We start from the raw sequence: 10000 nt of genomic DNA on the forward strand, positions 1-10000 counted from the left end.
TCCTTGATGTACAGAAAAAAATCCAGACCAAAATTCAACCTCAAGGTACCTTTTCCTATTTTTACCGATTTTCTCGGTTTCGTCCCAAGAAAAAATTCATATTAAATCCATCCCTTGCTGGAAGTTGATGAAACTTTGGGAACCATCTTGTTTCATTTTTATAAGCATGCCTGCAAAAAATCACGTCCAAATTCGACCTCTAGGTGCCCAAACTAAATTTATGTCTCCTCAAAAAAAAGGGTATCATCTTGTACAAGTGTGGAATTGTTGCGTTTTCCTATAGTAGGGGGGAGCATCCAGGTGAAAAATCAGCCCAACGTGAAATTTTCAGAAATGCTATGGAATGCCCCCCTGAGCGTCCCGGGCTAGCTTTTCACCTCATTCCATGGCAAATGAGTGATTAAACGGATCAAATCACTCAAAATTCATGTCCCGATCAAAAATTGCGTCCCGACTGAGATTTTTCAAAATGGGTAAACGACAACCCAGTCACGATTTGTGACTTATCACACCCAGTTGTGGCACACAAACATTGCGTTCTTAAGGTTTGGTGAAGCTTTTGCTTGACTCCGGTATGTTCGAGCTCAAATTCGTGAGCTTCAACCCGTCGGTCGGGCATTCGTCGATCCTCATTTTCGGAGCTTGATTTTTGTGTTGTCCCAACTGTTTGGAATGTGATGTGGCTGATTGATTTCACTCTTGACGTGCCGAATGCCGACCACAATCTCATTGGCGTGGGGATTCCGGTGACGGCGCTAGCGTCAGGGGTCAATTCGTGATGCCGCAGCACGAACCGAAATTCGTGTTGCATGTCCCGGCGGGTCGTGTGATCTAGTTTGGACGCGATTTTTGATCTAAACGTGAGTTTTTGCCATATGAAAAATGATTGTGAAAATGTTTCTAAAAAATGATCCGACTTTTTCGAAGAAAACCTTTTCAAAGAAAATGATTGTGAAAACGATTTCTCTTGAAATAAAATCTCTTTTGAAGAAAATGTTGATTGTGAAAGCGATTTTTCTTGTCCCTCAAATAACGAGTTGCGATCGGTACATGCGGTGGGTACATTTCCAGGTTTCATCATTGAAGGTATGAAAAACGGTAGAAAGGGGGGGTTTGAATAACGTTTTCAGTACAAAACTTCCACCTTAAAGATTTTGACAAATCTTTCGAGAACTTAAGTGCTAAAGATAAGAGATAGAGAAGCACACAAGGATTTTATCCTGGTTCACTTGATAAATCACTCAAGCTACTCCAGTCCACCCGTTAAGGTGATTTCTTCCTTCTTAGAATGAAGGCAATCCACTAATCAGGTAAGAGTTACAACTGCACTTGAAACCTACAAGTGACTAACAATTACACTGACTTAGCTCACACTAAGATTCACTCTCTTAGTCTTCTCTAGGATCCGATCAACCTTGATCTCCTAAAGGAACTAAACAAACTGTTTATCAAAGAAATGTTTACAAGAGATTTGCTTCTAAAAAGCTAATAGTAAACTCAATGAATTTCAGATGAAAGAAGGCTTAGAATATTTCGAATATGTCTTGCGCGTATGTGTTACTTCTTCTCGCCGCTTCTTTCAATCTTCAGCCTCTATATATACTCCAAGGATTAGGGTTGAGCGTTGCATGGGAAATGCTACCGTTGGAGGGCAGTTCTGGAAAATCCAGCTTCTGCTGTGGCTGAGAACGTTAGGTAGGTCGTCAGGAAGGTACACTTGCTTTTGTACTTGGATAGCGACTTGACCTTTTAACCTAGGAGACTTCTGATCAGAGGAATGCTTCGTATTGGAACTTGTGAAGCCGGTTGATCAGAGTCAGAGGGAAAGCACAGATCCTCTGACCATTGTATCTTCTGATTCTGAACTCAGAGGGAAGAACATGGCCTTCAGAGTTTCTTGCTTCTGGACTTCAGAGTTTCCACTATTCAGCTTCTGGATCTTCAGAGTCTTCTACACCATCAGAACATCTGAACCTTCAGTGTTTCTTGGTTATCAGAACTTCTGGATCTTCAGAGCTTCTAGCGACTGAGTCCACATCAGAGTTTGTATAGCTTCAGAACTTCTGAATCTTTTCCACTGTTCATACTGAACATGGTGAATGCGAAAGCGTTGCTTGGGTTACCCTTTATACACAGTGCTTCTGATTTGTGTGAGATTGAGTTGAGGTCAGAGCCTGTAAATAGCACACTCAGAAAAACACGTTAGAGTACCACAATTGTTCATATCAGAAGATTAACTTGTAATCATCAAAACATAGAGTTGTACTACTCGATCAAAACTTGATCTTACAATCTCCCCCTTTTTGATGATGACAAAACTAAAATTTTTGATGAACAATTCTTAAACATTAAACTGAATTCACTCAGAGTTTAGAGATATAGAATAAGACTTATCCTGATGTGAATAGTTTATCTTGCTCATTCTGAATTCAAGTCACTGCTTGATTCTGAGCTTAGCTCCCCCTGAATCTAATACTTGATGAAAACGTTAGTAAAGTCTAGATTCTGAGCTAAATAATATAAGAGTTCAGAGTGAAAAACTTATGACATAGATGAAAAACGAATAATCAGAGCGCATAAGTGATCAGAGTCATGGACAAGGTATCAGAGTCTTGGGTATCAGAGTCAACTTAGAATCACTTCAGAAGAAGTGAAATGTATTCCTTGTATTTGCCCAGTGACACATCTATGGTCATGAAGGTGGAACTCTTAAAATCTCCAAAAGAAAAATCAATCACACTAACACATCTTACACATCAAAAACTGGGTTTACTCCCCCTTTTTGTCATAAGCAAAAAGCCTGGGGTGTGAAAAACTTAGCTTGAAGTACAAGGTACTCCCCCTTAGAGAAGGTCTAAGTTTAAAGAAAACAAAAACGATGTAAGAATCAGAGGTAGGCGAAATAAATAAAAGAGTTAATGCAAGGGATGAACGTTTACCACTGGTCAAGTGAGTAAATAGAAGGGTCAGTTACCAAGAACTTAACCTCGAGAAACTGTAGGAGCATTAACTTGCAGAGAGAAAGTGAAGCCTATAAAAAGCGTTGGAGAGAAAGGTAAGCTTCACACCTCGAATAATTTTCAGTAAAAAGAATGGCATCATACAACGTAGCACTAGAAGAGCTGAGGAAGAAGGCCTTTGAAGAGGACTTGTTCCTGAACATCAGGCATCCAGAGGGTGCAACGACCATCTCGGAGCTAACACGGACACTGCTGGAAGAGGACCTGCGTCCAGAGTTGGAGAGAGACCTGAAGGAATTTCTTGCCTTCGTGGAGGAGGTGCAAGAACTCAGCCGGCTTGAACTCAAGCTGCTGGAAGAGAAAGAGTGTTTGGAAGAGAAGCTCAAGACTTCAGAAGAGATTCTGGAGAGGGATGAGCTAAAGGTTAGGCTCAACAACATCCAGCATGTACTGGAGAGTCTGGAGAAAGATAGGTCAGAGCAGCGCCAGGAGTGCAGAAGAATGAGGAGAGATCCTCCATTCTAGATTTTTTAGGGAAGTAATGTATGATGTAAACGCAAAAAGATTATGAATAAAACGAGTTTAGCAAACATATGTGACACAAGTATATAGATATGCATATATAATCACAAACGAATAAAATAGAATAAGTAAATAAAAAAGAAACAGAGTTTAATCAAAAGAAAAACAAAGTTAACGAAAAAGAAAAAGAAGAGATCCTAAAACTAAGGTTTGTCAGTGCGTCGCAGAAGTTCCATCATCATGTGCTTCATCTCAATCAGCATGGATTCATGAGTGTCAAGACGTTGTTCCATGATGTCGAGTCTGGATGAGCTTGGCTGAGTAGAACTGGAAGGAACATTCTGAGCAGCTTGAGGATCTGGAATGGAAGCAGAAGCAGCAGGAGTAAACACAACTGGTGCAAGTGCTTGGCATCTAAGAGCTTCAGCCTCAGCTTCAAGTCGCTCTGCCTCAAGTCTGGCTTGTTCAGCTTGAGCTGCTGCCTGACGTGCAGCTTCTTCTGCTTGTTCTTTCTTTCTCTTGGCTTCTTCAATAGCTTCAAGAAGCTTATTTCTCTGTTCTTGTTCATGAAGAGCCACCCTTCGAGCAAACCTTTGCCTTGCAGCCTCAATGCTCTGACTTCCCTCTGCATGCAGGAGCTGCATCATAATTGGAACTTGAGCCACTAGCCAAGTGCTCAGATTGTTCCACTCATCAGCCACACTTTCAGCATTCTCACTGAGGTCAGTCTGACCGTGCACATTGCGGAGCCTCAAGGAGGCTTCATGAGAGAAAATATTGATGCACTCAGAGAGAGAGGTGGGTTGAAGGTGAGTATAGGGAATTATGGAGAGGTTGGTTTCAGGAGAGGCTGGGTGATTGCTGCTATGAGCTTCAGAGGCACCTTGTGGAGAACCAATGTTAATCATAGGAGCATTGGGTTCAGAGGTTCCAAGGTGGGGGTCTGAAGTTTCAACCAGAGGATGAGGTGATCTAACCGAAGATTGGTTAGACACTGAATGTTCGGGTTCAGGTTCTGGTTGAATAGGCTCTTGTTGGTCAGGGACATGGTGAGCTTGTTGAACCAAGGGGTCGGCCTCTTGTAAAGGATTAGCCAAGATAGGTTCATCTGGGTCTACTAGACGTTCAGGTCTAGGGCCAGGATATCTCCTAGGGCTTGGACAGGTTAGGTAATATTCTTCCAAGGCAGACACCTTTTCTTTTCTAACCTCCATGAATTTTCTAATGGATTCAGAGTTATTGGAGGGAGAAGAATCAGCAACATTGGTTGGGAAGGATACAGGTGTAAAGGCTGTTGAAGAGTCTGTATCCGTGGTTTTGGCAGCAGGACGTGCTGATGCTCTGGGAGCAGAGTGATCAGACGTTCTGGGTTGTGGTTCTGTTTGGTTTGGCTCGGGTTGGTCATGGATGATGGGTTCAGAAGATAATGGGTCGTACGGAATGGTGAGGAGAGAGGTTGGTTCTTCTGACCTAGAGGGTTGGTTCTGAAGCAAATTCCAGAGAGGTGCTTCAGTAGGAGAAGGTTGAAAGAAGGAAGATCTTGGGGAATGTGGTGGAGTGGTGGTTTGTGCGGCTGGCTGGGATTCAGGAATAGGAGTGAGGGGATTGGAGGAGTGTTTGAGCATAGCAGAAATAGGGAGTGCATCAAATAAATTCAAATCATCATCAGAAGCAAGTGCAGGCTTACTTGAATGTGCTGATGATCGAGTCACTCTGGCAGGAGGTTCAGTCCTTCTGACCATTTCAGCAGCTGGTTCCACCCGAGTAGGCTTCACCACGATTCTGACCTTCTTCTTCTTCTTCTTTGGAGGACCATCCTCACTATCATCACCATCATCAGGCTTTCTCTTTGTCTTCTTGACCAGAGGGACATTAGATTCCTCAGAAGATTCGTCCAGAACCATCTTCCTCTGAGCTTTCTTCTTGGGAGGAGAAGGAAACTCTGGAGCTGGTGGTAGTCTGCTGACGAAGTCATCAAGGTCAATTTCGAATCCTTGAGCCCTTAGTTCTTCAACATAGCATCTGATGGCGTCAGGATTGTCTGCTTGAGTCCACAGAGGGTAGTCATTCAGAGGCATTCTTCTTCCTCTGATCTCAGAAGATGTGTCTTCATGAGCAGGAGCAATCTTCTTCTGGACCAAACCCATCTTCTTCAGAGAATTTGCAGTGAAGACATCACTGACAATTGTGCTCAAATCCTCTGTGCAACCAGCATTGATCAAATCTTGCACCAAGTTGCTTTCAATTAGAAAGTCTGAGAGCAGCCTCCCAAAAGGGATATATTTGATTGCAGACTTGATGGAGGCGGTGGTGCGAGACTTCCGGATGCATTCCTTCAAGTAGGAGAACAGGAAGTAGGGAAGGCAGATCTTCTCCTGATTTTGGATGAAGAACAACATCGCCTTCTGGTTGAAGTTGATGTAGTCTGGGGAACTGCCCTTCGGTCTCTGGTTTATGCAGTTGAGCAGGATCTTGTGCCAGATCCTGAGTTTGGGGTGAAGATCCATCACCTTGTAACTCGTCTTGCCCGGTTTGAAGGTGGTGTACAGAGCCTGGTTGACTATGTCCTTGGTGCTGGGTTTCAGCTTCGATTCCGTCAGTTGGAACCGATACCCATAAGCAGTTTCTGCACCTAGCAGATTCACGAATGACTTCTCAGTGATGATGATCTTCCTTCCAAGAATGTGAGAGACCACCTGAGTATCATCGCAGTCGGCGTGCTTCCAGAATTCCTTTACCAGTTTCTCATACACCGGTCCTCGAAGTCGGTTGAAGTAATTTCCCCAACCTTGAGCTTGGACTTCAGGACGAAGATCAAACCCATTTGCAGCCAAGTTGTCGAGGTTGAATCTCCATTCTGCCAGGACTTGGAGTTCCTCAGGAGGATAAACACAGTGAACGGCACAGCCCCGTTCTGCAATTGGAACACTCTGTTCTTGAGCTTGAACTTGTTCTTGTGTTGGATTCTCAGAGCCCCTTTGACCCGTTGCTAGACCAACTACCATGTGAGGGAATTGAGGTGCATCTGCAGTAGATCTTCTGGTTTGTCTCACCATTTTGAAGAGGTTGAAGGTTTGAGGTAGAAGATGAAGATTGAAAGATGAAGAGAGATCGAGAGAGAAATCGAGAAAAAAGGCGGTTTTGAAAAGCAGAGAGAGCGAGAGTGAAAACCGGAAGTGAAAGAGAACGTGTGTGTATAGTGGGTTTTATCAAATAACCGTTGTTGATTCAAAAAGCACTTTAAGATCAACGGCTGAAAATTAAAGATAGATAGTAACAGTAAAATACACAATCACACACAGGAGATAAGCATATCTACACGCAATCATAACAGACTGTCACACGGGCACAAGGAACTATGCATCAGAAATTCTGACGCACGTGTTGTTGTCTCAGCTTCAGAGTTAGTACCAGTGGGCACACACATTCTGATTGAGTTACCTTCTGGACTAGACATCTTCTGATCAAGAAGTATCATAGTCAGAGGTTCTGATCCATCTTCACTCTGGACAAAAGTCCATGTTTAGATTTTTCATAATAAAATTAAATCTATCCTCTGCTAAGGGCTTTGTAAAGATATCTGCCCATTGATGGTCAGTATCAACAAACTTCAGAAGAAGTACGCCCTTCTGTACATAATCTCTAATAAAGTGATACTTTACCTCAATGTGCTTTGCCCTTGAATGTAGGATAGGATTCTTACTCAATGAGATTGCAGCAGTGTTATCACAATAGATTGGGATATTGCTCTCAAGGATCTGATAATCCTCCAGCTGATGTTTCATCCAGAGCATCTGAGTGCTGCATATTGCTGCTGAGATATATTCTGCCTCTGCAGTTGATAGTGCAATGGTTGATTGCCTCTTGCTTGCCCATGAGACTAGATTGCTTCCCAGAAATTGACAATTTCCGGAAGTACTTTTTCTCTCTGTTCTATCTCCAGCATAATCAGCATCACAATAACCTGAAAGCTTATACTCTGATGTTTTCTTATACATCAAGCCAAGGTTAGTGGTGCCTTTCAGATACCTTAGGATCCTTTTAACAGCAGTTAAGTGGGTTTCCCTTGGATCTGATTGGAATCGAGCACATAAATGAACACTAAATAATATGTCTGGCCTAGATGCAGTTAAGTATAGAAGTGAACCTATCATGCCACGATAGAGCTTCTGACATACTTTACCACTTTTATCTTCTTTCTCCAGAATGCATGTAGGATGCATTGGAGTCTTGGCCACTGTAGATTCCAGCATATTGAACTTCTTCAGAAGTTCTTTAGTGTACTTTCTCTGATGGATATATGTTCCTTCTGGTGTTTGATCAACTTGTATTCCCAGAAAGTACTTTAATTCTCCCATCATACTCATCTCAAATTCAGCCTGCATCATCTCAGAAAATTCTTTGCATAGAGATTGATTAGCAGAACCAAATATAATATCATCAACATAAATTTGCACAATTAAGATATCATCTTTATAAGTCTTGCAAAAAAGAGTTGTATCTACTTTACCCCTTACAAACTCATTCTCCAGAAGGAATGAGCTAAGTCTCTCATACCATGCTCTGGGAGCTTGCTTCAGACCGTAGAGTGATTTCTTCAATTTGAACACATGGTCTGGTTTCTTTTCATCTTCAAAACCTGGGGGTTGATGAACATAGACTTCCTCTGAGATATAACCATTTAGGAAGACACTCTTTACGTCCATCTGATGTAGAACTATGTTGTGATTTACTGAGAAAGAGATCAACAGTCTGATTGCTTCCAGTCTTGCTACTGGAGCAAATGTTTAAGTGTAGTCTATTCCTTCCTGCTGGCTGTAGCCTTGAGCAACTAGCCTTGCCTTATTTCTGACTACATCTCCTTTCTCATTCAGCTTGTTTCTGAATACCCATTTCGTTCCAATAACATGGACACTCTCAGGCTTCTTCACTAAGCTCCAAACATCGTTCTTGGAAAATTGATTCAATTCTTCTTCCATGGCCAGAATCCAATCCTTGTCCTGAAGAGCTTCATCTATGGACTTGGGTTCAATTAAGGACACCAATCCTTTCAGACTCAGCAAGGTCTCTTCAGAGGGTCTGAAGGCAGATCTGGTTCTGACTGGTTCGTCTTTGTTGCCTAGAATCAATTCCTTAGGGTGAGCTGCAGTGATTCTGCTCTTCTTCAGAGTTTGTGAGTTAGAGGGACCAGCTTCTTCCTCTGGTTCATCTTCCTCTGGCTCAACTTCCTCTGGAGCTTTGCCTTTGTCAGAAACATTAATGCTTAAATCTGCAAACTTTTCAACTAGCTTTGACTGGTCAGAGTCAAGCTTATCATCAAATCTAACATGAATAGATTCTTCAATAGTCTTAGCATCAGTATTATAAAATCTAAAACCTTTAGATCTATCAGAATAACCAAGTAATAGACACTTAGAAGACTTAGCATCAAATTTATGCAATCTATCCTTAGTATTGAGAACATAACAAACACAGCCAAAAGGATGAAAATAAGAAATGTTGGGATTTATGTTCTTCCACAATTCATAAGGAGTCTTATTCAGAATTGGTCTCACAGAGATTCTGTTCTGAATGTAACATGCTGTATTTACTGCCTCTGCCCAAAAATGCTTAGCCATGCCAGTTTCTTGGAGCATGGTTCTAGCCATCTCCTGAAGAGTTCTGTTCTTCCTCTCAACAACACCATTTTGTTGAGGAGTTCTGGGACAAGAGAAATCATGTACAATTCCATAGGAATCAAACAGACTCTCAAACTTGTCATTCTCAAACTCTCCACCATGGTCACTTCTGACACGCACAATCCTACAAGCCTTCTCGTTTTGCACTTGAGCAATGAAGGTAGAGAACACAGCATGAGACTCATCCTTGCGGGTTAGAAACTTTACCCATGTCCAGCGGCTATAGTCATCAACGATAACCATCCCATATCTCTTGCCACCTATAGACTCAGTTTTCACTGGTCCAAAAAGGTCGATATGCAGAAGTTCCAACGGCCTTGAGGTTGAGACAACATTCTTTGCCTTGAAAGGGACTTTTGTGAATTTGCCTTTCTGACATGCTTCACAAAGAGCGTCTGAAGCGAACTTCAGATTGGGTAAGCCCCTGACAAGGTTTAGCTTGCTCAGCTGAGAAATCTTTCTCATACTGGCATGCCCTAACCGTCTATGCCATACCCACTGCTCTTCATTAACAGACAGAAGGCACTTCACATTCTGAGCCTCCAACTCAGATAATCTGATCTTATAGATGTTGTTCTTCCTCTTGCTGTTAAATAGAACAGAGCCATCGATCTGACTTACAGCCCGACAGGACTTTTGATTGAATATAACATCATAACCCTTGTCAGCTAATTGACTTATAGACAATAAGTTATGTGTTAAGCCGTCTACCAATAAAACATTATCAATGCATGGGCTACTATCTACACAAATAGTACCAGTACCAACAATTTTACCCTTTTCATTTCCTCCGAAGCCAACTTCGCCTCCAGGCTTAAGTTTCAGCTCTCGGAACATACG

This window comes from Lotus japonicus, chromosome 2, assembly GCF_012489685.1.
Source record: "Lotus japonicus ecotype B-129 chromosome 2, LjGifu_v1.2".
NCBI classification, from domain to species: domain Eukaryota; kingdom Viridiplantae; phylum Streptophyta; class Magnoliopsida; order Fabales; family Fabaceae; genus Lotus; species Lotus japonicus.